The sequence below is a fragment of the Neovison vison genome, chromosome 11 (genome assembly GCF_020171115.1).
Source record: "Neovison vison isolate M4711 chromosome 11, ASM_NN_V1, whole genome shotgun sequence".
NCBI lineage: Eukaryota > Metazoa > Chordata > Mammalia > Carnivora > Mustelidae > Neogale > Neogale vison.
In genome coordinates, this window is record NC_058101.1 from 72677907 (window position 1) to 72704154 (window position 26248).

General features: G+C 41.9%; 1 protein-coding gene and 1 long non-coding RNA gene across 5 annotated transcripts in view; one reads left to right on the top strand and one right to left on the bottom strand.

Moving 5' to 3' along the window:
• Nucleotides 1–5684: 5684 nt before the first annotated feature.
• On the bottom strand, nt 5685–19428 carry LOC122919186. Its single transcript, XR_006386759.1, has 3 exons — nt 19376–19428; nt 7134–7237; nt 5685–5973 (listed from the first exon to the last, which is right to left on the bottom strand). It is a non-coding gene; the product is annotated as an uncharacterized LOC122919186 (long non-coding RNA).
• Nucleotides 18631–26248, top strand: part of ELF2 (E74 like ETS transcription factor 2) — a 101645-nt gene continuing 94027 nt past the window's right edge. For 2 of the 4 annotated variants that reach the window (XM_044268063.1, XM_044268064.1), the window contains exon 1: nt 18631–18766. The gene's annotated coding sequence lies outside the window, so the exon portion shown is untranslated. The remainder of the gene's footprint in view (nt 18767–26248) is intronic. The other 2 variants (XM_044268065.1, XM_044268066.1) reach the window with 1 other exon arrangement.

Genomic DNA, 26248 nt, shown 5'->3' on the forward strand with positions numbered 1-26248 from the left:
GTTTATCTTATTTTTTATTAAGGGGTAGCAAGGATATTCAGATTTATTATTTACTTGTAAGTTGTAAGGAAACAAGATGCTTCAACATCCTGATCATGATTTTTTTAAAAATTTTTTTTTAATATTTTATTTATTTATTTGACAGAGAGAGATCACAAGTAGGCAGAGAGGCAGGCAGAGAGAGAGAGGAGGAAGCAGGCTCCCTACTGAGCAGAGAGCCTGATGTGGGACTCGATCCCAGGACCCTGAGATCATGACCTGAGCCGAAGGCAGCGGCTTAACCCACTGAGCCACCCAGGCGCCCCCCTGATCATGATTTTTAAAAAAATATTTTATTTATTTATTTGTCAGAGACAGAAGAAAGAGAACACAAGCAGGGGAGTGGCAGGCAGAGGGAGAAGCAGGCTCCCTGCTGAGCAGGAACCTTGACTCGAGGCTCAATCCCAGGACCCTGAGTTCATGACCTGAGCTGAAGGCAGACGCTTAACTAACTGAGCCTCCTAGGCATCCCTCTGATCATGAACTGACCTGACATAAAGCTCCTGGAGCTGGGACAAGGCTGCATAGTGGCTAGGCAAGGACACTTCTGGAATTATATGTAGGGGGAGAAGTTAGGTGTACGAGTGTGTGTGGTGGAGAAGACAGCAGCCAAAGAATGAAGAATATGGAAAATGTTTTCTCCCAACATTTTTCTTTTCTTATGGGAATAGGACTCCTGTGTTGGGTAAGAATTAGTCTATGATGCCCAGGGACACTGAGGATATGGGCCTGAAGGCTACACTATCTCAATGTAGCAAGCTGGCTTGCAAAATAAATCCAAACTATTAAAAGAAGCAGAGGAGAAGATGGAGAGTGAGCAACCTGAAAATGAGTGGCTTTGTTACAACCCTCCTTGTCTGTCCATGGGTTGGATAAGTGAGCCAATAAATTTATTGCTGTATTTGGCTTAGGTGACTCAAGTCAGTTTTCTGTTGTTAATCGTAAAAATAAAAGCTACCAATTATTTTACCAGCAAAAATGGTTTTATTCAGGAATAAAGGAGAATTGCAATCCAGGGCAAATAAGCTGCTGGTAGAACCGTAGTTAAGTCTGGAGAACAAAGGAGAGGTATGCTCTTTTTAATGGAGAAAAGGAGTAAGTTGGGAAGACTATTATAAACTAGAGGTCCACTGGAGTAAACTGGGAGTTCACAGTGTAATGGCTTCTTAGTGGCTGAGCTGTGGTGGTGAGGGAGGAGAGCCAAATAGTATCCACATGCAAGGCCAAGTCTGTCTGAGTGTAGAGATTAATCTAAAAATAAAATGAATATATTTTATTGCATTCATTTTTTAAAAGATTTATTTACTTTCGAGAGAAAGAGCACAGAGGGAGAGTGAGAGGGAGAAGCAGACTCCCTGCTGAACAGAAAGCCTGATTTGGGTCTTGATGCTAGGACCCTGACATCGAGACCTGAGATGCAGGCAAACACTTAAACAACTGAGCCACCCAGGCACCCCAAAATAAATACTTTTTTAAAAAAAATGCATGGATTGGGACGCCTGGGTGGCTCAGTAGGTTTAATGTCTGTCTTCAGCTCAGGTCATGGTTCCAGGGTCTTGGGATCGATTTCCGAATCAGGCTTCCTGCTCAGCAGGGACTTGGCTTCTCCCTCTGCCTGCTGGTCTCCCTGCTTGTGCTTTCTCTCACTCTCTCTCTTTCTCTGACAAATAAATAAATAAAATAAAATTAAAAGGCATGGATTTACTCTCTCAAATTTAAAAACTTTTCCAAAATGGCCATACTCTGCTTTTACAATAAGAAAAAAGGCCAACTTCATTTTTATTATTATTATTTTTTAAAAGATTTATTTATTTGAAAGAGAGAGAGAGAGAGAGAGAGAGAGTGTGTGTGCACAGGAGCACAGGGTGGAGGGGCAGAGGGAGAAGGTGAGAGGTTCTCAAGCGGACTCAGTGCTGAGCCCTGGGCCAATAGAGCTGCATCTCACCACCTTGAAACCTAGAGTCTGACGCTCAACCAACTGCGTCACCCAGTACCCCAAGGCCAACTTTAATCTCAAAAATTAAATCTTCAGATAAGAAAGGATAAAATTTTTATTTCTGTTTGAGGGCTCATAATTTCTAGGCAGGATAAGGATAGGTGCTACAATAAAGTAGAGCAATCTCTATTTTAAGTACTTTTGCACATTCCACTCAAAATTGTTAATATAGCAAGGAAGTTTCCTTCTCATAATTTATTTCTGCTCTAATACTGAAAGTGATCTGCTTGGTTTTGTAGGCAAAATGTTCTATTGTTTGTGTTAAAATTACTTAAAATGTTTATCTCTCATCTCTCCCATTTTGTTTAATTATTCATAATTTTGAAAATAAGCTACTTTCATCCTAATACTACTAATAATGTGAAGCAGATAGGATTGGGGCCTCCCACCTTTCAGAGATTTAGGAAAACTTGGTCCCAGCACTCACTTATTTTATGGACTGTGAGAGCCCCGAATCTGCTTTTAGATTTCTGTGAATTCCTTAAAGATTGCTTCCTTGGGGCTCCCTTGACCTTAGGCTAAGATGGATGTTGGAAGCATGCTCTTCATTGTTTTGCACTGGAATTCCATACCGCCAAGTACTTTCTGAGGTTAACAATTCTGCCAAGGATTTGCTGCATTGCTGAATGAATGCATCTCATGGGGCACAGCCAACAGTCTATCATCTCTGTGGCTGCAACTCTACTCCCTATCTTTTTCGTGCAATCAACAAATTCCTCCCCTTATTCTCCTTTTGATGAATAGCTCTTCACACTTAAATCTTAGGTTCTCTGCTGGCTAAACATGGAACTTTCCCAACAGGTAGGTCTCATTCCTAAGAGAAATGATCACACTAGTTGCTAGAAGAATAAGATTTCCCATTTGTTCAAATAAGAAAGAGGAGCATTTGACACCTACTTGCAATAACAAAGCTCTATCTGGCTGACACCTCTGTGATCCCATTGATTGGAAAGATTGTTTCAGTGATGATGCTGTTTGAGAGTCTCCCTTTCTCTATCTCTCAATGTGGTCCCTTTGAAAGATGTGAACTGTGAAAGAGGAGAAAAATGTCATCTCTGACAATGGAGTCTTTTCACTAATAGACTGTAGTCCTATTAACTTTCTAAGCATTTTGTTTATTTCCCTATTTGTCATCAAATTTGGGGGGGAGATCAGTTGGTATTACTACTTTTATTTAAAAGATACAAAAAGGGGGCTCCCGCCAGCCCAGTCAGGAAAGCATGAGACTCTTGATCTCAGGGTCATGAGTTTGACCCCCACACCGGACGTAGAGATTACTTAAAAAAACAAAAAAGTACAAAAACACATAGGATACCAAAAGATTGGCAATCAGTTACAAATTGAAGATGATATATTTCTTGATGTCCTAAAATCATTTCCAAGGTGTTTTAAAAACCACAGATCATGAATTAACATGAATTAACTTAAAGATCAGTTGCTAGGGGCACCTGGGTGGCTCAGTGGGTTAAAGTCTCTGCCTTCAGTTCAGGTCATGATCTCAGGGTCCTGGGATGGAGCCAAGCTGGCATCAGGCTCTCTGCTCATCAGGGAGCCTGCTTCCTCCTCTCTCTCTTAGACTGTTTCTCTGCCTATGTGATATATGTCTGTCAAATAAATAAATAAAATCTTTAAGAAAAAAAAAAAGATCAGCACAAATGTCCTTAGTAGAAATAAAACACAGAGAAACTGAAGTCAACATTTATCCCCAAGTAATTTACAGTCTGACTCTGGTACCTGAATAACTTCTTACTCTGGAAGCTATTCAGTGCCACCTGGGAGACTTCTTGCAAGGAAGAATTCCTTGCAAGACACTAAAGACAGCTTAAGAGTATAGGAAAGTCATTTAGGTACTCATGAATATATGTTTGTTTGGTTTCTTTATAAAAGGCTTATAAAAATTAAAACCAATGTAATTCAGGATGCCTGACTGGCTCAGTTGGTAAAGCTTGGGACTCTTGATCTCAGGGTTGTAAGTTTGAGCCCCACCTTGGGTATTGAGATTACTTTTATTTTTTTAAGATTTTATTTATTTATTTGTGAGAGAGAGAATGAGAGAGAGAGAGAGAGCATGAGAGAGGGGAGGGTCAGAGGGAGAAGCAGACTCCCTGCTGAGCAGGGAGCCAGATGTGGGACTCTATCTCAGGACTCCAGGATCACGACCTGAGCCCAAGGCAGTCCCTTAACCAACTGAGCCACCCAGATGCCTGAGATTACATTTAAAAATAAAATAAATAAAATGATCTCAGTGCCCTGATGTTTTGAAATGATTTCTTTTTTAAAAAATAAAGTCAATGTGATTCAATATTTTGGGGGAGGAAAACATTATCTGATTTTCAACTGTTTTTTGAGTGACTCACGTGTAGCAGACACTATTGGAGTCTTTGCAAGAATGTAAAATGGTGTAAGATGATGTCCTTGTCCTCAGGAAACTTGCATAGGGAGGACACAATAGTGGCATAATAGTAATAGCCAACCTTTACAGAGTACTTACTCTGTGGTAGGCACTGTTCTAAATGCTTCTCATTTAATACTTTAAAAAAAAATTCATTTATTTGACAGAGAGAGAGAGCGCACAAGCAGGGGGAGTGGCAGGCAAGAGGGAAAGGAGACTCCCCACTGAGTAGGGAGTCTGATGCGGGGCTCAAACTCAGGACCCTGGGATCATGACCTGAGCCAAAGGCAGACTGACCAACTGAGCCTCCCAGGTGTCCCCTCTCATTTAATCCTCTAAAAGCATATGAGGGAAGTGAGATAGAAAGACAAGTAATACTCATAAGTAATATTGAGTACTAATACATGCTGAGACGCTGTTCTAAGTGCTTTATCTATATTAGCTCATTTAATTTTCATGTAAGGCCTAAATGGCACATAGTATTACTTTAGAGATCAATTAATCTAATCCTTACAACATGCTTATTAACTAGACCCCTTTATTGTTCCTTTCTGCAGATGTAAAGTGGGGTGTAAGAGAAAAAGTCATCATATACCTTGGCCAAGTTCCACGTCTGGTAAGTGGTGGAACCAGGAATCAAACTCGCTTTGTCTAGTGCCAGAGTCTGCACCTTAACCCCTCTTAAGTACTTTCTCTACTATAAAATCCCATTCTATGTGCATTTAATTTACATGAATTTAACCATCTACACTGAGAGAATGCGAGAAAAATTAAATGGGGAGGCAGTTCCTCCTCACTCTCTCCTCGGTGGGTATGCGCTCTGGAGAGAGTGTGTTAGGGGAAAATGAACAACTGTCCTGGACCGTTCCTGTGACGCTCGGAGGACAGGTATATCGCCAAATTGAGGGGGATTTTAGCTTTGAAGATTTGGTAATACTTCTATAGGAGGGTCTCTCCATGAAGGTCAATTCCTTTCCTCTGGGGTGCAACAGTGATGTCTTTCCATGCTGAAGGAGAGTGCAGCTGACCCAGAGAGAACAGTAGGTTGCTCTCTAATTGGCACCTTGTGAGGAATTTCCAGGAATTTTCTGGACTATAACCCTTTTTTCCCCCTTGCTCGCTGACTTTGGAGCTCCTGTATACAATGATTATAAACTAAGGCAAAAATAGAGTGTCATTGGCAAAGTAGGAAACGAAAGATCCCATGAGTCAAGGGAAGGGAGAAATCGCATTTAGGGTGGGGGATGAGAAGTTTGTTGGGAAATTAGGGAAAAGTTTATGAAGGAGAGGATATTTGAGATAGACTCTGAAGGACACCCAGAGTAAGAGAGGGAGTTGTATGTGGGAGGGGGATCCTGGGCAAAGGCACGTGGGTGGAAGAGCTCAGGGCATGAAGAGTGAGAGCTGCTGTGGCTGTTGCCAAGACTCCATCAAGGAAAATGTTGGAAAGTAAACTTGGTAAGATGGGCAGTGGACCATTTTACAGAGGCCTTTGTAGGGAAGGAAAAGATTTTCCTTTATCCTCCTAGGGTTCCTGGCTGCTGGTCTGAAAAGTAAATGGACAAAGACTGATTAACAGGATTATTATATTATTCAAAAATACATATCATATAATAATATAATATAAATATATTAACTATATTTTATCATATTAATTTATATTTATATATTATAAATAGAAATATAAATGAATATATTTATCTATATTAATCATATTACATAATATTAATATAATAAAATATATTATATGTTATAACACATTTAATATTATATAATATATATTATTTGTATAATATATATTAACATGTTTAATATAAGTTTTACATGACCTGGGAATCTTCACACAGAAATGAAGATCCAGAGAAACAGACCTATGTTCTTTCATGCTAGCTGTGATGAAGAGAGGACAGTAATAGAAATATATGATAGGTTAAGGAGTATGAGATACTTGTAATAAACTGGGGAAATTTAGCAAGGCCTGTTTGTCAGGATTTTTCTGGGTGTTCCTTTGTCTTCAGAGATAAGGATGTTTCTTTCCTCTGTGTATAGAGAGGGCGCTTCTCACAGAGGGTTTTATGGGATGGGGATAGGAGGTCAGAGTGACCTTCCTGCTTCTGCCATTTTATCAAACTGCTTCAGCTTAAAATATTTAACATGCCAAAAAAATATTTAATATGCCAACATGCCAAATTTTGGGGCAGTATGTCCTGAACCCCATCACTTCCAATGCCAAGTTGGGGAGTCTGTATTCAGAGATTTTGAGTAGTGATGACATCGTCAGAGCTATGCTTTAAGAAGATTAATCTGGCAGGGATGTATGAAACCAATTGGAATTGGAAACAGCATCAAGTATACTAATTAGAGGGGCACCTGGCTGGCTTAGTTGGTGGAAAATGGGACTCTTGAGTTTGGGGTCATGAGTTTGAGTCCCAAGCATGCTAGTTTCAGGTCTAATGTAGTAATCTGGGGATAGCATAATCGTATAACAGAGCCTTGTATGAGACATTTTGATTTGCAAAAAATGGGTGCCAACTTAATGTAGCTTAAGCCAAAAAGGGGAGTATTATATAAGGGAACTGAGATGATTCAGAAAAACTTGGGGCAGGTGGGCAGGTGGGCCTCAGGTTAATAAGCTTTAGGTTTAGGGCTTCTTACTTAAACTGACTGCTGTGGAGAACCCAGGATGGACCCCACCAATATACTCACAGTGGTTTTATAAAAGTGAGACGTTCTAACCACAGTTGGTTCAGATCACTTCTCTCCATTCACTTATTTCTGGAGTCTGTACCGGCCACAACTGGCTATTTTTCCTGTTGGGAGAGGGTTGAAACTGGCGACAGCTGCCTGAACTTGTAGACTAGTTCAGTATTTTACAACAGTTACATGTTTTTTTGTTTGTTTTTTTGAGGTTCATAGTTTAGATGAACTATTTCTAATCTTTAGTTACAGCATTTAAACACACCTGCTGGGGTGCCTGGGTAGCTCAGTGGATTAAGGGGCTGCCCTCAGCTCAGGTCCTGGGATAGAGCCCCAGGTTGGGGGGGGGTCCCCACTCAGCAGGGAGTCTGCCTCTTCCTCTGCCCCACCCCCTGCTGTTGCTCACCAGCTCTCACTCGCTCTCCCACTCTGCTCTCTCTCAAATAAATAAATTCTTCTTTTAAAAAAGATTTTATTTATTTATTTATATATTTATTTGACAGAGAGAGAGAGAGAGAGAGAGTGAGAGAGGGAACACAAGCAGGGGGAGCGGGAGAGGGAAAAGCAGCCTTCCCAACTGAACAAGTAGCCTGATGTGGGGCTTGATCCCAGGACCCTGGGATCATGACCTGAGCTGAAGGCAGATACCTAACCAACTGAGCCATCCTGGCACCCCTCAAATAAATAAAATCTTCAAAAAAAATTTTTTTTTAAATTTTAAATTTTAAATTTTTTTAAACATATATTTTTATTCCCAGGGGTACAGGTCTGTGAATCGCCAGGTTTACACACTTCACAGCACTCACCAAAGCACATACCCTCCCCAATGTCCATAACCCCACCCCCCTTCTCCCAACCCCCCTCCCCCCAACAACCCTCGGTTTGTTTTGTGAGATTAAGAGTCACTTATTGTTTGTCTCCCTCCCAATCCCATCTTGTTTCATTTATTCTTCTCCTACCCCCTAAACCCCCCATGTTGCATCACCACTTCCTCATATCAGGGAGATCATATGATAGTTGTCTTTCTCTGCTTGACTTATTTCGCTGAGCATGATACGCTCTAGTTCCATCCACGTTGTCGCAAATGGCAAGATTTCATTTCTTTTGATGGCTGCATAGTATTCCATTGTGTATATATACCACATCTTCTTTATCCATTCATCTGTTGATGGACATCTAGGTTCTTTCCATAGTTTGGCTATTGTGGACATTGCTGCTATAAACATTCGGGTGCACGTGCCCCAAAAAATTTTTTTAAAAAGACAAATTTTAATATTCTAAGCCAGACAAAAATTTAGTTATCTTTATATTCTTTCTATAGAAAATAATATTTGCAAACTCATCACATGGAGAAGCAATGAAAGCCTATGTAGCCAGTGAATGTAATAAAATTACTTTAGAGGCATGTCAGGCAGCTGATTAATAAAAATAGTATCGTATATTTTATTTTTCTGGATTTTATAATATTTGAGATATTGATCAGCTTTTAAAAACCTGCCAGAATGAAAAATCTGTAAGAGTGAAATTTAGGAGAACCGATAGAAAAGCTAAAGAGCTTCACAACTAATGAGACAAGAGTAGGGAGTACAAGAAAATGTTAATTGGGAGGCACATACTTAATGGCTCAGTATAGGACTGGAAGTGATCATCAGAGTGAGTGTCACATGGAAGACTAAATTCTCAGAGTGGTAGTGGGTAAATCTGTTGCCCTTCCCAACATGGAAATTCACTTTCTTAGGCTAATTCTTGGAGGCTTCTAATTATATTTGATTAAGCGAGGCCATATTTCTTTATAACATTTCAAAGCTTGACCGTTAGGATATTTTTGTTTTTTTTTTTAAAGATTTTATTTATCTATTTATTTGACAGAGGGAGATCACAAGTAGGCAGGGAGGCAGGCAGAGAGAAAAGAGGAAGCAGGCTCCCTGCTGAGCAGAGAATCCCATGAAGGGCTCAATCCCAGGACCCTGAGATCATGACCTGAGCTGAAGGCAGAGGCTTAACCCACTGAGCCATCCAGGTGCTCATTTTTAATATTTAAAAAAAAATTTCATCTCTTCTTGGCTCATTAAGATTTTTCTTATACTACTGTCATACTATTCATTTCAAATTGATGTGAATTTCATAATTTCTAACATTTAAAAAACATGAAGTCCTTTTTTTTTTTCAAAAGATTATTTATTTAAGTAATCTCTACACTCAACATGGGGCTTGTACTTACAACCCCAAGATCAAGAATCAAATGCTCTATTGACTGAGCAAGCCAGGTACCCCAAATGTGAAGTGTTTGTTACCAAGCATACTGAATGACCTTAGGCCCTGAATTTACCATATTTTGCTTTCTCTTTTTTTTTGTATTTTCTTTTTTTTTTAAATAAGATTTTATTTTTATGTAATCTCTACACCCAACATGAGGGCAAACTTAAATGCTCTACTTGCATTTCAAAGATCTCTTTGAAATGTTTTGCTCTAAGAATAGAAACAATGAGTATACCTGGAGTACACAAAAGACACTTTTATCTTACTTTTTCATTCCTTTACCTCATTCATTTATCTCACTCCAAAAATCTGCTACTGGAAAACACGATCCCAGTTATTTATTTTTGTGGGGTGAGGGTTTCACAAAGTCAATCACGCGCACCATGGTCCTGGGAACTACTCATTAATCTGCTTTCAAGTTATCTAGACTACTTACAGAAGCACCTGCTGTTGCCATTTTTAAAATTTTACAATCAAAAAGAGTCAGTGCTACTCATTTGGTCGGATAACCAGATATGCATCTTACTTCAATACAAATTTGCCCCTTGCTCTACTCAGCCTTGTCATTTGGAAGTTCAATGTATCTAGTTCCTGCCTAATTCAGCAAATACCATGTTAGTGATTAAGGGGCTCTTTGGATTAATGGTAAATAAAAAATATTAAAGACTGAAATTTCCCTAGAACAATATAAAAATGATTAAGTTTTCCATCATAGAAGTGTTGGAAAAACACCAAAATCGGCTTATAAGACATGTAAACCACCTTATAAAAATATACAGGACATCCTGAGGAAAAACTGAAAAGCAAAATAATTTTGAACATATGGATTTGGCTAGCTTTAGACACAATCGTAAAGTAGATAACTGCCTACATTTGAGTTCACAGTTTGCCTAACCGATTTTAGCTCTTTCCTGAGATTTGGCTTGGCTCCTTAATTTCCCACCTCTCTCTCTCTGCCTGACCAGATCCAAGCTTGTCTCCCTCCTTCTACCCTAGGCTTCTTGCCCCACCCCCCATCTTACTTTGTCCCTCCCTTTCCTGCCCTGCCCCACATACTCAGTGAGAGGGAGACTGTTATTGCTAAACTTCCCTGGTTAGGCTCAAGGGTGTCAGCATTTCCAAAGACCTTCCTCTTTCCCAACTTTCACCTCAGTGACCTCAAAAGGGAGCTTGTGAAAATAAGAAAAGCGGGATTCAAATTCCAACTCTGTCCTGCATTAACAAAAGCAAGTCACTTATTTTTAGGCCTCAGTGTTCTTAACGGTAGAACAATTGGGTCAGAGTAAATACATAATATTCTGACAAATCTAGAAGACTAAAAACTGGAGGTTGGGGACTCCAACCTTGCCCTTTCCATCTGTCAAAGCTTACTTCTTGGGGCACCTCAGTGGCTCAGTTGTTTAAGAGTCTGCCTTCAGCTGGGGTCAAAATCTCAGGGTCCTGGGATTGAGCCCCACGTTTGTGGGCTTCCTGCTCCACGGAGATTGTTTCTCCCTTTCCCTCTGCTGCTGCTGCCCGTGCTCATGTGTTCTGTCTCTCTGTCAGACAAATAAATATCTTTTTAAAAAATTAGTTTTCTTTCTTCATCCAGGTAACCAAATAAAAATGCAGACTTAGTAGCTGGGCTCTGAAAATTCTCTTCTAGTAGAGAGTAGAAATTCTCTACTTTTAGGTTGGTTGAATTGTGAATAAGGCCCTTTCACTTCAAATCACAGATCAGAGGTATTGGTTTATTCATAAGAGAGCACAGGATAGGGAGAAGCTGGCCTGGTCTCTCCTTCAATTCTGGAGAGGACAACACAGAGGAGGAGGAAGCAGAGCAGAACAGCAGGAACGGAAGGAAGGAATGTAGAGTCTGGAGCCAGCCTGCTTGGGGTTTCCTGCCTGGCTCCCCTGCTCACTTGCTGGTGGTCTTGAGAAAGTTGCTTTACTCTTTATTAAAATAAAAGGTGAAAAGTAAGTACACATTCAATCAACACTACTAAGATGATGCTAAATTTCAAAAGTATTTTTTGAGTATTTAGGACTCTGATCACATATAATTACAGTTATTATCAATTACTATACCTCTTGAATATTAACTTTAACTGTAGAACTATTACTATTTCCCTCTCTTCTTCACATTATAGGAGTTTCCATTCACTTATATAGATTCATGGTATTTTAAAGATAGATTTATTTATTTGTTATTTATTTATTTATTTTTGAGAGAGAGAGGGAGAGAGATGGCGGGCACGCAAGAACAGGGGAAGTGCACAGGGAGAGGGAAAGATTCTCAAGCAGAATCCTGCTGAGGACAGAGCCCATGGCAGGGCTGGATGTTAGGACCCTGAGATCATGACCTGAGTGGAAACCAAGAGCTGGACACCTAACCAACTGAGCCATCCAGATGCCCCTAGATTCATAGTATGTTAAAACACTCAGCCCATCTTCCCATTTATTCCATTTTTTTTCCTGCCTGGTATTCACATTTTAATTACTGTTCTTCTTAATTATAGTGACCCTTTCATCCTCCATATCGATTGGCTTCTTATCCGGACCCTAATCTCTCTCTCTCTTTTTGCTTAGTGGTCGGGGTCGTCATGTGGGAGGTCTAGTCAGACACAGTGACGCAGACAGGAAGAACAGGAAATAGGAACAGGAAGAGAGGGAATATGTTGGCAATCAGTGGAGGAAGGAGTGTCTGGAGAGAGGGAGATGAGGAAGATGGCCAGAAACACTCAACCATCTGCTATGTTAGGCAGAGCAAGACCCAAGCAGAGGTGAGTAGACTTGCAAGGTGGCATCCAAGCCCAGCAAATTTGGGAGAATAGGACATGAGGCCAGTGTCAAAGCTGAAGGAGAGGGCATTAATTTTTGTCCTTGATGTTTGATCATGAACAGTTAAAACACACCTGTACTTTAAGAAGTGCTTGTGGTTAAAAGCATGGGCTTTGGAGAAGGATTGAATATCAAACTCTATTGTTAACTGTGTAACTTTGAATGAGTAGCTTAACCTTTCTTACCTTGGATGTGAACTGTAAGATGGAGATACTCGTAAAAACTCCCAAGATTAAGAAAAAGTACCTAGTAGTATACTAATAGTGGTGAATATTATTGTTATTAATTCATTATTATTTACTATTACTAAAATAATGCCCCCCACTCTAATTAGTTGGTCAATAGGAAAAACTGCAGAGAAGAAAGAAAACAAATAGTGGAAAAAACAAAGTTTTTGGTTTGCATTTCTAATCTTTAGAGTGATCCAGGAAATAAATGGAAAGAAAGTTTTTTTTATTAATTCAATTTAACTTAGTAGCATGGAAGAAACAGAGTTAAATGCCCTTGAAAATTAGTCAGCTCACAAATATGGAAATTTATTTCAGAACTTTCCCCATGGAATATATTTATCTTTGCATTTTAACTAACTACTATGGCATTTATCTTGGCTTTTAATAGGAAACCTATTTTATTCAGAAACTCTAAAGATTAATATGATCTTAAATCACCAATAAAATTGTCTTCATGTACATTTCATTTGGATTTTTGATTTTTATAATAAAGACAAGGAGGCAAATGTGCTTACAAAAATTGGTTTTATTATTGAAAAATATTAGAAATTCTAACTAGAATAAAATACAATCCATCTTAACACTTCAAAAATTTTTTTAAAAGATTTTTTTTATTTATTTGACACTCAGAGTTCACAAGTAGACAGAGAGGCAGGCAGAGAGAGGAGGAAGCAGGCTCCCTGCTGAGCAGAGAGCACGATGTGGGGCTCATCCCAGGACCCTGGGATCATGACCTGAGCCAAAGGCAGAGGCTTTAACCCACTGAGCCACTCAGGCGCCCCAACACTTCACATATTTTAACAAAGCAATAAAATGTTTGCTAAAAGTAATTTATTTGTTGAGAGAACTAATGTAAAGCACTCTCTTAAAGAGAAAGCTGCTTTAAAAATATATCAAGAACTCAAAATATGAAATGATTTCAAGTACTTGTTTTACTAGAAAACAGTACAAGGTAAAATTACATGTGTGACTCATGAGGATTTAACTTCCCTTCTATGAGGACTTAACTTCTGCTCTACATTCAAACTTTGTACTTTCTGCTTATTTTATCTGATTGCTTTTAATGGTACAAATTTCATTCTTAGGGATTGTTTCAAATTAACACCCCCCCCCCAGAGGTTTTGAACATTTTCTGGGGAAAGCCTCTTATAACTTTTTTCATATAAAATGTTTTAGAGGGGCACCTGGGTGGCTCAGTGGGTTAAGCCTCTGCCTTCAGCTTAGGTCATGATCTCAGGGTCCACTGGGCTCTCTGCTCAGTGGGGAACCTCCTTCTCCCTCTGTCTCTGCCTGCCTCTCTGCCTACTTGTGATTTCTATCTCTGTCAAATAAATAAATAAAATCTTTAAAATAAAATAAGATAAAATGTTTTAGAGATTCTGATGCATATAAGGCAAAGTGGTACCTAAAATAGGTGTGAGTCTGGAGCCTGGGTTCCTTTGCAGAAGCAGAGTATGGGAGAGTTATGAATAATCACCTTTATAGAAGCCCAGAAAGGGGCGGTGGAAGGGATGGATATAGTGGCTTTTAAGTAAGGTAGGTTAATACCAGGATATAACTGGACAATAGCACTCAGTATCATTTACTCTCTTCTTTTTTTAAAATACTTTATTTATTTGAGAGAGAAAGTGTGAAGAGGGAGAAGCCAACTCCTGGCTGAGCAGGGAGCAGGAGGCAGAGGGAGGGAGAAGAGACAGGGAGAAGCCAACTCCCGGGTGAGCAGAGAGACTGATGTGGGACTTAATCCAATCTGAAGATCTTGACCCGCCAAAGGCAGACACTTAACTGACTGAGCTACCCAGGTACCCCATAACCACTTACTCCTTAAAGAGAAGCAAAAAGAAGAGATTTTTCTGGCTGTTCTTGTAGAGTCTACACAGTTGTTGGTAACATAGGGATTTGCCTGTATGCAATGAGGGACTCCCAACAGGTTTAAGGACTGTCAGTAATTCAGAGTTCCCTAAGTGCGGAATGCCCTTGTGGTAGCCAGCTTCCAGTAGTAGAATTTAGTCTTCTGTGTTCCTCATGTTGATTATCACTCCCATTCCTAAACTGGCCCTAAAAGTTCATTTTCCCATTTAACATTCTGATATAAAAGTTGGAAAACATCTTCTCTTGGCTAATCCATTATACTAAAGACGGTGAAATTTTAAAGAAGACTTTCTTAGGTAGTAAGAGAGAACAAAGTGTAAATAAACCAAGAAAAGGAGTGCAGAAGCAGTCTATCTAATACACATATTATACCATTTCATTTATAGTTAGTCTACATAATTACATGTGTTATGTATATAAATGCACAGAAAAACTTCAGGAAACTGAAATGTTAATTTATTATTCATGCTTACTTGTGGAAAGGTAGAGATGTGGAAAGACTGGTTATGTATGCAGGGTGAGGAGTGGAAAGAGAAGTAGAGAAGGAAAGCCCGAGACTTGGCTTTTTAAAAAGTCCATTCTGGGGACGCCTCGGTGGCTCAGTTGGTTGAGAAGCTGCCTTTGGTTCAGGTCATGATCCCAGCGTCCTGGAATCGAGTCCTACATGGGGCTCCTTACTCGGCAGGGAGCCTGCTTCTCCCTCTGCCTCTGCCTGCCATTCTGTCTGCCTGTGCTCTCTCTCTCTCTCTGACAAGTAAATAAATAAAATCTTAAAAAAAAAGTCCATTTTGTATTATTTGAAAATTGATGATGAGACTGCATTAGTAAGTACTTGTATAATTACAAAATAAATTGTACAATACAAAAAAAAGAAGAGCAACTTAAAAAAACATTTATTTTATTTTATTTATTTATTTTAAAGATTTTATTATTTGAGAAAGTGAGAGAGAGAGAGAGAGAGCATGGGGGTAAGGGGCAGAGGGAGGAGCAGACTTCCCACTGAGAAGGGAACTCAATGTGGGGGTTGATCCCAGGACCCTGGGATCATGACCTGAGCTGAAGGTAGACACCTCAACCAGGTACCTGAAGATTTATTCATTTGAGAGAGAGAGAGAGAGAGAGAGAGAGTATGAGGATGGGTAGGAGCAGAGGGATAGGCACTCCCTAAAGAGCACGGAGCCCTTCGCTGTATCTCATGACCCTGAGCTCATGATCTGAACAGAAATCAAGAGTTTGTCACTTAATTGACTGAGCCACCCAGGCACCCCAGAAGCAAGAGCAGTTTAGTTACAACCTGGAGATCCTGAAGTTTATGTTCATTAGCTAGGACCACTGACCACATCATCCCTTTCCTACTGAATCTGAGGTCTTTAGAATGCCATGCTACACACTTTCTGGGTTTTTAACTTGGCTTCCACAAAGGATGTGCCCTTCCAAGACCCACTATGGAAGAGCTGCCCCAGAGACATCAGGCTGCCACCTTTAAGGCCAATGCCAAGGGAACAGATCGTTCCATCTCCTATTCTACCAGTCAGCTATTGGAACACTAGTTTTGGGTAGCAAACCACTCCCAAACACTTAAAACAACAATTCCTTTTTTTCTGCAGGTCACAGACTCCAAGATGGGGATGGTTCTAGACCAGCTTCATGTCTCTCATTCTTGTTTTACCAGCAGACTACCCAGGCATGTTCTTCACATTGTGAAAGGCAGGTGTGGGAGAAAGGCAAGCAGAAACATGAAAAATCACCTAAGGACAGGCTCAGAACTGTTACACTGTTACTTCTGCCCATACTCTTGGCCAAAACCAAGTGGAATAACCTAAGTCCAACATCAGTAGGGTGGAGAAACTTTCTGCCTCTAATTAGAAGAACTGCAAAGCCACATTTCAAAGAACATGCATGGAAGGGGCACTGAAGAATTGAGAACAGCGTTATTTACCATTGTTAACCACCTGGGACTTTCCAGTTTACTTCCAGCTGGCAGCAGGAGAGACACAGTTCTTCTCATGGTAGCTGAAAACAGGAATAATTTGACCCAGGCGGTGAGATCTGTTCCTAACTACAGGAATCAGGCTTTGTCCTTGCATGCTCCTTAATATGACATGTTATTGTCACCAAGATTCAGTAGTATTATTAATTCATTACATCTATTGAGCGGACAATGATTCCTCTATTTTACAGGAAATGTGAGATTAGAAATACTGCCCTAGAACTGTTGCTATGTTTGTAGTATCCGGTTTGTGTATTAAAGATTTGAATTCTTTAGTTCAAAAGAATGCCAAGAGTCGCTATGTTTTAGAACTAAGGGATCCATAAAACTTCATCAGAGTTAAGAGGATCTCTTTGATTAACCCTATTTGCCATCCAGGTTTCCCCTAGGTTTAAAAGTAAAAAATCTCTTAAGGAGTCACCAGAGTTGCTTTTCCAGATAGGAAAAGAAAGAGTACCATTTCCACCCCCGTATCCCCTCCTCCGGTAAATAAAAAGACATTAACAGTTTTCAAAAAGAAAGAAAGAGATCATTAAATTGTTCCGTTCTTCAGGAACATATCAGTGGGGCTGACAGCCCTCTGACATTTAAGCCCTACTCTAAGGTTATTTCCATAGTTCCCACGTTACTTTAAAGAACAGCTACCACTTAAATTCTTCACGGTTTTTTCCTTCTCTCATGACTGATTATGGAGCTGCAAAAAGACTAAGGCTGGAGCCCAGCGATGAACCTGGTGGATACCGCGTCAGGTCGATCAGAGTGGGGCTGCAGGAGCCCGAGAGGGACTAGCATTAGTCCCTCCGTGCACCGGGACAGTCATCGCCCTTTGTTAAAGAAACAAATACAAGAAAAGCGGCGGCGGCGAAGTGTGGTGGTGGGGGACTAGGTCGAGGCACAACTTCGCGTTTGTATGCATAACTGTGCGTAGGAAAGATCATTCGCGAGGCGCTCCAAACGCCGGACAGTCGAGGGCACCGTGTCATTGGCTTTTGTGCATTGGAAGGCGCGTGAGTGCCCTGCTCAAAGGTTCCCCTTTGTGTGAAAGTGGGGAAGCCAGAAGCGTGCAGCTACTGCTGGGTTTTCATTTTCGAATTCGTTAGGCACTTGGACCGAAAGACTCCCGCACCAGTACACTCCCGCATTCTCGCAACAACAATACTCGGACTTGAGTTACTTATCCGTCGCTAACCGAGCGAAGAGCGACAATGGCTCGGTGCGAGCGCCCGCAGTTCGGGGGGCAGCGCCAAGGGGCCGCCCGCCGCGCTCCGCAGCTGCGCGCTGAGCCCCGCCACCCGACCGTCAGCAAACGCGGGCACCAACCGCCGCGCGGCCCGGCCGTTGGGCGGGTGGTAATTTCTGGGAATGGGGCGGGGTCGCGGGTGTACAAGGCCGGGCGTCTGCGAGCCGGGAGGAGGAGCGGGCGGCGCCGAGGGCGCGAGGCTGGAGGGGCGGTGCGCCACGAGCGTCACCGACCGGGGAGGGGCCGGGGCGGGGCCGGCGGCGCGCTCCGGCCCGCCCGCGCCCCCACCTTTCACGGCTGTGGAGTGGAGACTGGAGGGACCGGGACTAGGAGTTTATCCAACCCTCGGCCCCCACTATCTGTCAGACTGCCCGAGCGCGGAGCTGTCCCTGGAGAAGGGAGGCAGTCGAGCTGGGGATGGAGTGACAGCCGGGGCCCGCGGGAGGCTTCGCAGAGTGGCGAGGGTGTGTGCGTGCGGTCCGGGCCAGCTGGGAGAAGGGGGCGGGCGGGCGCTGCAGGTGCACGCGCGGCCCCGCTGCCCCCACGCGCCTGCCCGCGCCTTGGGGCCCCTGCACCAGTCTGGGGTTGGAGCCGAGAGTGGGATGGGGGAGCCCCGAGCAGGGAGCGGGACAAGTGGCCAGAGTCTTTACCTGAGAAGGCGGGTTTGGGAGAAGTTGGGGGATAAGGGGCGGGCGAGAGTCGAGAGAGCCACTGAGGCAGGTTGGCGGGCCGGTGGGGGCAGGCGGCGGTGAGGCCCCGCGGGGTATAAATAGCCGGCCCCGGTTTGACAGACGCTGCGGTGGCTGGCGGTGCCGCCCCCCCTCGCCGCGTGGGGAGGGGAGGAGCGCTCCGAGCGGGCGGGGTGGGGGAGGCGGACTCGAGTGTCCTGGTGGCGGCGGCAGGAGGCCGAGGGGGAGGAGCTGAGGTGGGGGTGGAGGGAGGGGGCCGGGAGCGGGGCGAGGGCGGGGGCCACCATTGCTCCCCGCGCCGGGCTCTGTGTCGCCGCCGTCGCCTCGGCGGTTGGGGATCGGTGGGGCGGCGCGGGCGGGGGGCGCTGCGCGGGGCGGCTTGCCGCTGTTTTGTTTCCTCCTCTCCCAGTGGAGCGGCTCGGGCTGCCGGGGAGGCCCCGGCTCCCTCGGGACGCCCGGCCAACGGCGGCGGCGGTGCTAGTCCGCGGCCCTGCCGGGAGGGAAAGCGACGCCGTGGTCTTCCCAGGCGACGCGGAGAGCAGGTAAGAGCGCGAGCAGCCGAGGCTGGTGGGAGGGAGCGCGGAGGGCGCGGTGATAAAGCCTCGCTGTCCCGAGTGCCGCCTCCTCCCTCCGCACCCCCGCCCCGCGCCTGTGTTGTTTGCTCCGGGGTTTGCCGAGGGTTTTCCGGAGGCTGTGGCGGTGACAACGGCTAGGAGCTGGGGAAGGGGGCTGAGTGCCCCCGGGCAACGGTCGGGAAGCGGGACTTGGAGAAAGGGGAAGGCGCGCTGCTCCCCTGCCCGAGGGGAGCGCGGGGCGCGGGGCAGGGCTGAGGGAAGAGGTTACGGACCCCGGCGGGGTGGGGGGGATGGGCTGAGCGCAGCTGGTCTCGCTGTGTTTACATCGCCGCGCGAGTCACCTCTGCCGAGGAGCGGACAGAACTGACCCGCCTTATCCCGCGGGGAGGCCAGGGCGGGGGTCCGGCTCCGGAGGAAGCGCGTCCTGGGAGGGTCTGGTAGGGCGGGAGGCTGCGGCCGGCGCCGGGGCAGGGCAGCGAGCTCGGGGCGGGACCTGGGAGGCTCCGGCCGCGCGGGGTGGCGTGGAGGGCTGGAGACCAGTTTCCTTCCCCGTCGGGCCTTATCGCCGCCTCTTACCTTTCCTTCTCTCCGCGGCTCGCTTGCATGGCAGGTTGTACTCGGTTATTCTTTTATTCTCGCTTTCCACGCCGGCCCCCTGCTGCCACTTCCCCCAGTTCTCCCCGGGTTAGGGAGGCTTGGCTGTGATAGGAATCTGTTTTTTAAACAAAACAAAAACGGGCTCTGTAACGCGCGTCCGGTGACCGCCTTCTGGATCCTCTCTTGGAAAAGCTGTCCCCTTGGGACCGTGCTACTGGATGTTTTGGGGGCGCGGGAAAGGAACGGTGAGGGCTCTGCTAGGGCTGGTGCTGACGGCCGGAGCAGCTTTGCGAGTAGAGTAGCCGAACCCCCGCCCCCGCCACCCCCCCCCCCGCTCCAGTCGGGCGTTTTTATTCCCTGTCGATAAAAGACAGAAAATATTCCATAAGGCCAAGAGTAATCCAGATTGCCCTGTTTCTGGTGTTTCTTATGTGCCAGCATCCTGGGCTCTCTTTCTAGGACCTAGATTCGCTGCAGAACAGCCTTTCTTTAAGTTATTGGTACTAGTTTAAATGAGTGAGGGGGGAGCACTTCATTCGAAAACTGTAAAATTTCCCCCCTTCATGAACATTTACTTCAGTTGTGTATTTAATTTTAATCCGGTGATGATACAACAGTAATCTTGTGTTTGGTAATCAGATTTGATTTTCTTTTTACCTATGAGTCACTATAAAGAGGTAAATTATGCACTTTCTTTAGTGCCATAATCACAGAATAGTGCCAAAATCACGGAACAATGTACACTTCACTAAGGCAGGATTGGATATTTGCGTTTTGGAGTTTTTTTTTTTTTTTTGGAAAGTAAAAATGACTTTATATAAGCCTGGAAATTATTGAATTACGTTTGAAGAATTCAGGAATGATTAACATTAATAGGTAGGGCCATACAGTTTATGCAGTGCGTTTATATGAATATCATCGAGCTATCTCCTCGGAAACACATGTAGTAGAAAATGGAAATACTTCGGGCATTTGAAATTTGAATATTTAATGTCAACCTGTTTTTTAAGGTTAGTGATTTAATTACTTTGATTAATCATTGCTTCTAGTTTCTGATACACACACACACACACACACTTACAAACTTATGAGAGTATGATTGGAAGATATTTATAACTTCGAGATTTTTGCTTCCTAAATAATAGGTTGGTAACTTTGGATGTGGCAGGCCTACCATTATTGATGGATGGCTTTGTACTCCCATGGTTTTTTTGTTTTTGTTTTTTGCTTTGTTTTGTTTTGGGTAACAGTTTTATTGAGATATAATTCATATACCATTCAATTCATCAATTTAAAGTGTACAACTTAGTGGTTTTTAATATATTCAGAGTTGTGCAACTATCATCGTAATTAATTTTAGGACACTTTCATCATTCCAAAAAGTAATCCTATAGTGGTTACTCTCGTTTTTCCCTCAAGATCCCCAGCTCTAGGCAACCACTGATTTTTCTGTCTCTATAGATTTATCTATTCTGGACAATTTTTATGAGGACAATCATACAGGGGTGCCTGAATGGCTCCGTCGGTTGAGCATCCACCTCTTGATTTTGGCTCAGATCATGATCTTAGGGTCCTGAAATTGAGCTGGGGGTGGTGCCTGCTTAAGATGCTCTTTCCCCACCCTCCTTCCTTGAGCAGGCACTTGTTCTCACTTTTAAAAAAAAAGTAGAATATGTGATTTTTCACGACTGGTTTCTTTTACTTAGCATAATGTTTTCAGAGTTCATTCTTGTTGTAGCCTATGTCATTATTTTTATTGCTAAGTAATATTCTGTTGTATGGTTATATACATTATTTGTGAATTTGTGGATATTTGAGTTTCCACTTTCTAGTTATTATGAACAATGCTACTGTGAACATTTTTGTACACTATTTGTAGTTGTGTTTTCATTTCTCTTGGGTATGTACACAGCACAGAAAATTAATATGCATAAATCTATTGCATTTCTGTACACTAATAATAGACTATCAGAAAGAGATGTTAAGAGAACAATCCCACTCAAAATTGCATCAAAGTGAATAAAATACTGAGGAGTAAATGTAACCAAGGAGTTAAAAGACCTTACTCTGAAAACTATAAAACACTGATGAAAGAAATTGAAGATGATACAAATAAATGGAAAGATAAACCATACTCATGGATTAGAAAAGTTAATATTGTTAAAATGTTCATATTGTCTGAAGCAATCTACAGATTCATTGCAATCCCTATTAAAATTCCAATGGCATTTTTCACAGAACTAGAACAAATAATCCTTAAATTTGTATAGAGTGTTATTTGTATACAAAGACCCTGTATAGCCAAAACAATCTTGAGAAAGAAGAAGGAAGCTGAAGATATCAAGCTTCCTGATTTCAGTCTATATTACAAAGCTATAGTGGTTGTCAAAGCAGTATGGTACTTGCTCAAAAACAGGCACAGATCAATAGAACAGAATAGAGTCCAGAAATAAACCCATTCTTATAGGGTCAGTTAATGTTTGACAGAGGAGGCAAGAAGTTACAACAGGGAAAAGATAGTCTCTTCATTAAATGGTGCTGGGAAAACTGTACAGCTACATGGCAAAAGAATAAAACTGGACCAATTTCTTGGGTTTATTTATTTATTTATCTTAAAAGTAATCTCTATGCCCAACCTAGGGCCTGAATTCTTGACCCTGAGATCAAGAGCCAAATACTCCACCGATTGAGCCAGCAGGTGCTTCTGGACCACTTTCTTACACCATATAGGAAAATAAACTCAAAATGGATTAAAGACTGAAATGAAAACCAGAAACCATCAAAGTTCTAGAAGCAAACATAGGCAGTAAGCTTTTGGACATTTGTCTGAACAATACGTTTCTGGATCTGTCTTCTCAGGCAAGGACAGCAAAACAAAAATAAGTAGAACTACATCAAACTAGAAAGCTTTTTGCTTAGTGAAGGAGACCATAAGCAAAATGTAAAGGGGACCTGCTGAATGGGAGAAGATATTTGTAAATGATGTAACTGATAAGGGGGGGTGTTAGTAATCCAAAATATATAAAGAATTTACAGCTCAATATATTAAGCAAAATCCAATTAAAAGATAGGCAGAGGACTCCAATAGACATTTCCCCAAAAAGACAGATGCCAACAGACACATGAAAAGATGCTCAACATCACTACTAATCAAGGAAATGCTGGTCAAAACCACAATGAGATATCACTTCACACCTCTTAGAATGGCTATTATCAGAAAGAGAAGAAATTACAAGTGTTGGCAAGGATATGGAGAAATGAAACTCTTGTGCACTGTTGGTGGGAATGCAAAATAGGACAGGTACTATGGAAACAGTATGGAGCTTCTGCAAACTAAAAATAGAACTATAATCCAGCAAACCCACTTCTGGCTGTTTATCTGAAGAAGATGAAAACACTAATTTTAAAAGATAATGCGCCTCTGTGTTCATTGCATCATAACTTAGTATAGGCAAGATATGGAAGCAACCTGAGTGTCCCATCAATAATACATGAATGGATAAAGATGTGAGATTGAGATATCATTACAAACCAGGTTTATTTGTTTCCTTGTTTGTTTATCTTTAAAAGCATTTACAAACTTTAATTCAGCAAAGGAAGTTCTGTGCTGGTGGCCTAGCTGGCTAGGGGGAAAGCCCAGGATCTTCTCAGACTGACAGGTCCTGCTCCTGGGCAGGGGCAGAGCTTATCTGCATAAAGTGTTGAACTCTACACAACTGGGCCAACAGAAGGCCAAGAGGCCAGCTCCAGGTACTCTAGCTTGGGATGGAGAGGCAGAGCTCCTCTTCAACATGGGGGTAGACAGCAGAGACTCAGTGAGTTGCACAATACCTGACTCCCACAGACTGACAGCAGGACTGGTTTAAGCTTATAAGTCATTTTTAGAACATTTTTGTGCCCTCCAAAAACTACCTCTCATCTGTTTGCAGTTAACCCTTACCCCACCACCTTCAAGCCAGTTCCAGGCAACTAATTTGTGTTTTGTCTGTATGGATTTGCCTTTTCTGAATAGTTTATAGCAATGGAACCATACAATATATAGTCTTAGCTTTTATTTATTTACTTATATGAGAGAGAGAGAGTGTGTGTGCAAGTGGGGTGAAGGACAGAGAGAGAGAGATCGAGAATCTCAAGCCTACTCCATGCTGAGCATGGAGCCCCCTAAGGGGCTCAATCTCATGATCCTGAGATTATGACATGAGCTGAAATCAAGAGTTGGTTGCTTAACCAACTAAGCCACCCCGGTGCCCCTGTGTTTTGCTTTTTAAAATTTTTATTCACTTCTAAATATTTTCAAATTTCCTTTTTGATGTCTTCTTTGACTATGGGTTATTTAGCTAAGCAGGGTCGGGCCTGGTTAGTACTTGGATGGGTGACTATGGGTTATTTAGAAATGTACAGCATAATAATAATAATAATAATAATAATGATAATCCCCAATAATTTGGGGATTCCCTACATTTCATTGTTGTTGATTTTTTAATTTAATTCCCCTGTAGTAGGAGAACATAGTTTGTATGATTTTCTCATTTTAAATTTATTGAGACAATTTTTTGGTGTAGTATGTAATCTTTTCTGAAGAATGTTCCCTGTGGACTAGATAAGAATATGTATGTCCTAGATAAGAATATGCTGTTGTTGGGTGGAATGTTTTGTAGGTGTCATGTCAAGTTGAGTGATAGTTTACAGGCCTTCTATGATTTTCTGTTTAGCCATACTATTAATTATTGAGAGACAGATTAAAATCCCTATTACTGTTGGAATGTCTATTTTTCCTTTTAGTTCTGTCAGTTTTTGCTTCATGCTTTGGGGGCATTGTTAGTTACACTTTACATACATAATTGTTTTACTGATAGCTGACCTTTATCATTAGAAAGATTCCTCTTTGTCTCTAGTTATATTTTGTCTGGTGTTGGTATAGTCACTCCAGCTCTCTTATGCTTATTGTTTGTATTGCAAATATTTTTCCATCTTTCTATTTTCTTTTTTATTTTTTAAAGATTTTATTTATTTATTTGACAGAGGCAGACACAGCGAGAAAGGGAACACAAGCAGGGGGAGTGGGAGAGGGAGAAGCAAACTTCCAGAGGAGCAGGGAGCCCTATGGGGGGCTTGATCCCAGGACCCAGGGATCATGACCTGAGTCAAAGGCAGATGCTTAACAACTGAGCCACCCAGGCACCTCCCATGTTTCTACTTTCAGTCTATTTGTTTTTTGAGACTACAATGTGTCTTATATTTGCTTTGCTTTTTTAAAAAATGGGACCATTTCTGCTTTTTGTTTGGAGGGTTTAATCTGTTTACATTTAATGTAATCACTGAAAGATTTATATCTGCAATGATATATCTAATTTTTTTTTTATTTGAGAGAGAGAGAGCACGCATGAGAGAGGGGCAGAGGGAGAGGGAGAAGCAGACTCCTTGCTGAGTGGGGAGCCTGGTGGGGGACTCAATGCCTGGATCCCAGCCCCAGCATCATGACTCAAGCAGAATGCATACACTCAACCAACTGAGCTACCCAGGTGCCCTGTCTCATTTCTTTTTTATTTCTTTGCTTGTCCTCTGGAGTTAATAGATATTTTCCAAAGTATCATTTGAATTCCTTTGTTAGTGTTTTAACTAGATCTTTTGGATTATTTTCTTAGGTTTCTCTAGGGATTAAAATATGTTTCTTTGTCACAGTCTACTTCAGATTGACTAATTATGGTAAAATGTAGAAACTTCCGTCCATTTCCTTCCCATCATATCTGTTAGTATTGTCATACATATTAGGTTTTCATGTATTAGTAGCCTGACAGCACTGTTCTGTATTTTTTATGCAATTGTATGTCTTTTAAAACAACTAAGAGAAGAAAAAAAAACATTTTCAAAGATTTTATTTATTTGAGAGAGAGAGAGCACATGCACAAGCCAGGGGAGCAGCAGGCAGAGGGAGAGGAAGAAACAGGTTCTCCACTGAGCAAGGAACCCTTTGTGGGACTTGATCTCAGGCCCCTGGGCTCATGACACTTAATGGACTGAGCTACCCAGGCACCCTGAGAAGAAAAAAAATATTAAGCAGTCTTTTATATTTATACATGTGTTTACCTTTTATGTTGCTCTTTATTTCTTTTTGTGCATTTGAGTTATGGGCTGGTAATTTTCTTTCAGTCTGATGGACTTCCTTTAGGATTTCTTGTAAGGCAGTGCTGTTATCAATGAATTATTTCAATCTTTGTTTTTTGGATTGTTTTTATTTTGCCTTTATTTTTGAAGAATAGTTTTTGCTAGATATGGATTCTTTGTTACAAATTTTCTTTCTTTCAGTGTCTTGACCATGTTGTCTCCTGCTTCTGGCCTCCATTGTTTCTGATGAGTTGTTTTTCTCTTTCTAGTTTTAAGAATTTCTTTTTCTTTGTCTTTCAATAATGGTATGTCTGGGTATGGATCTCTTTGTGTTTATCCTACTTTGGATTCATTAAACTTGAATCTATAGATAATATTTTTCAACAGTTAGGCAAGTTTTGATTATAATTTCTTCAAATATTTTTTCTGTTCTTTTCTCCCTCTTCCTTCTGGAACTCGCATTACATGTTTGTTGGGTGCTTGGTGGTATCCCATAAGTCTCTGAGGCTCTCTTCATTTTTTAAAATTATTTTTTTCTGTTCTTCAGAATTGGTAATTTCTGTTGATCTGTCTGCAAGTTCACTGACTCTTCTATCATCTCAAATCTGCTATTGAGCTGTGCTAGTGAATTCTTAAGTTAACCAATTATTGTACTTTTCAGCCTTTCAACTTGAATTACATTTTTCATCTCCAGAATTTCCATTTTTTCTTCTTTTTTAATATAATATTTATATCTTTATTAAAATT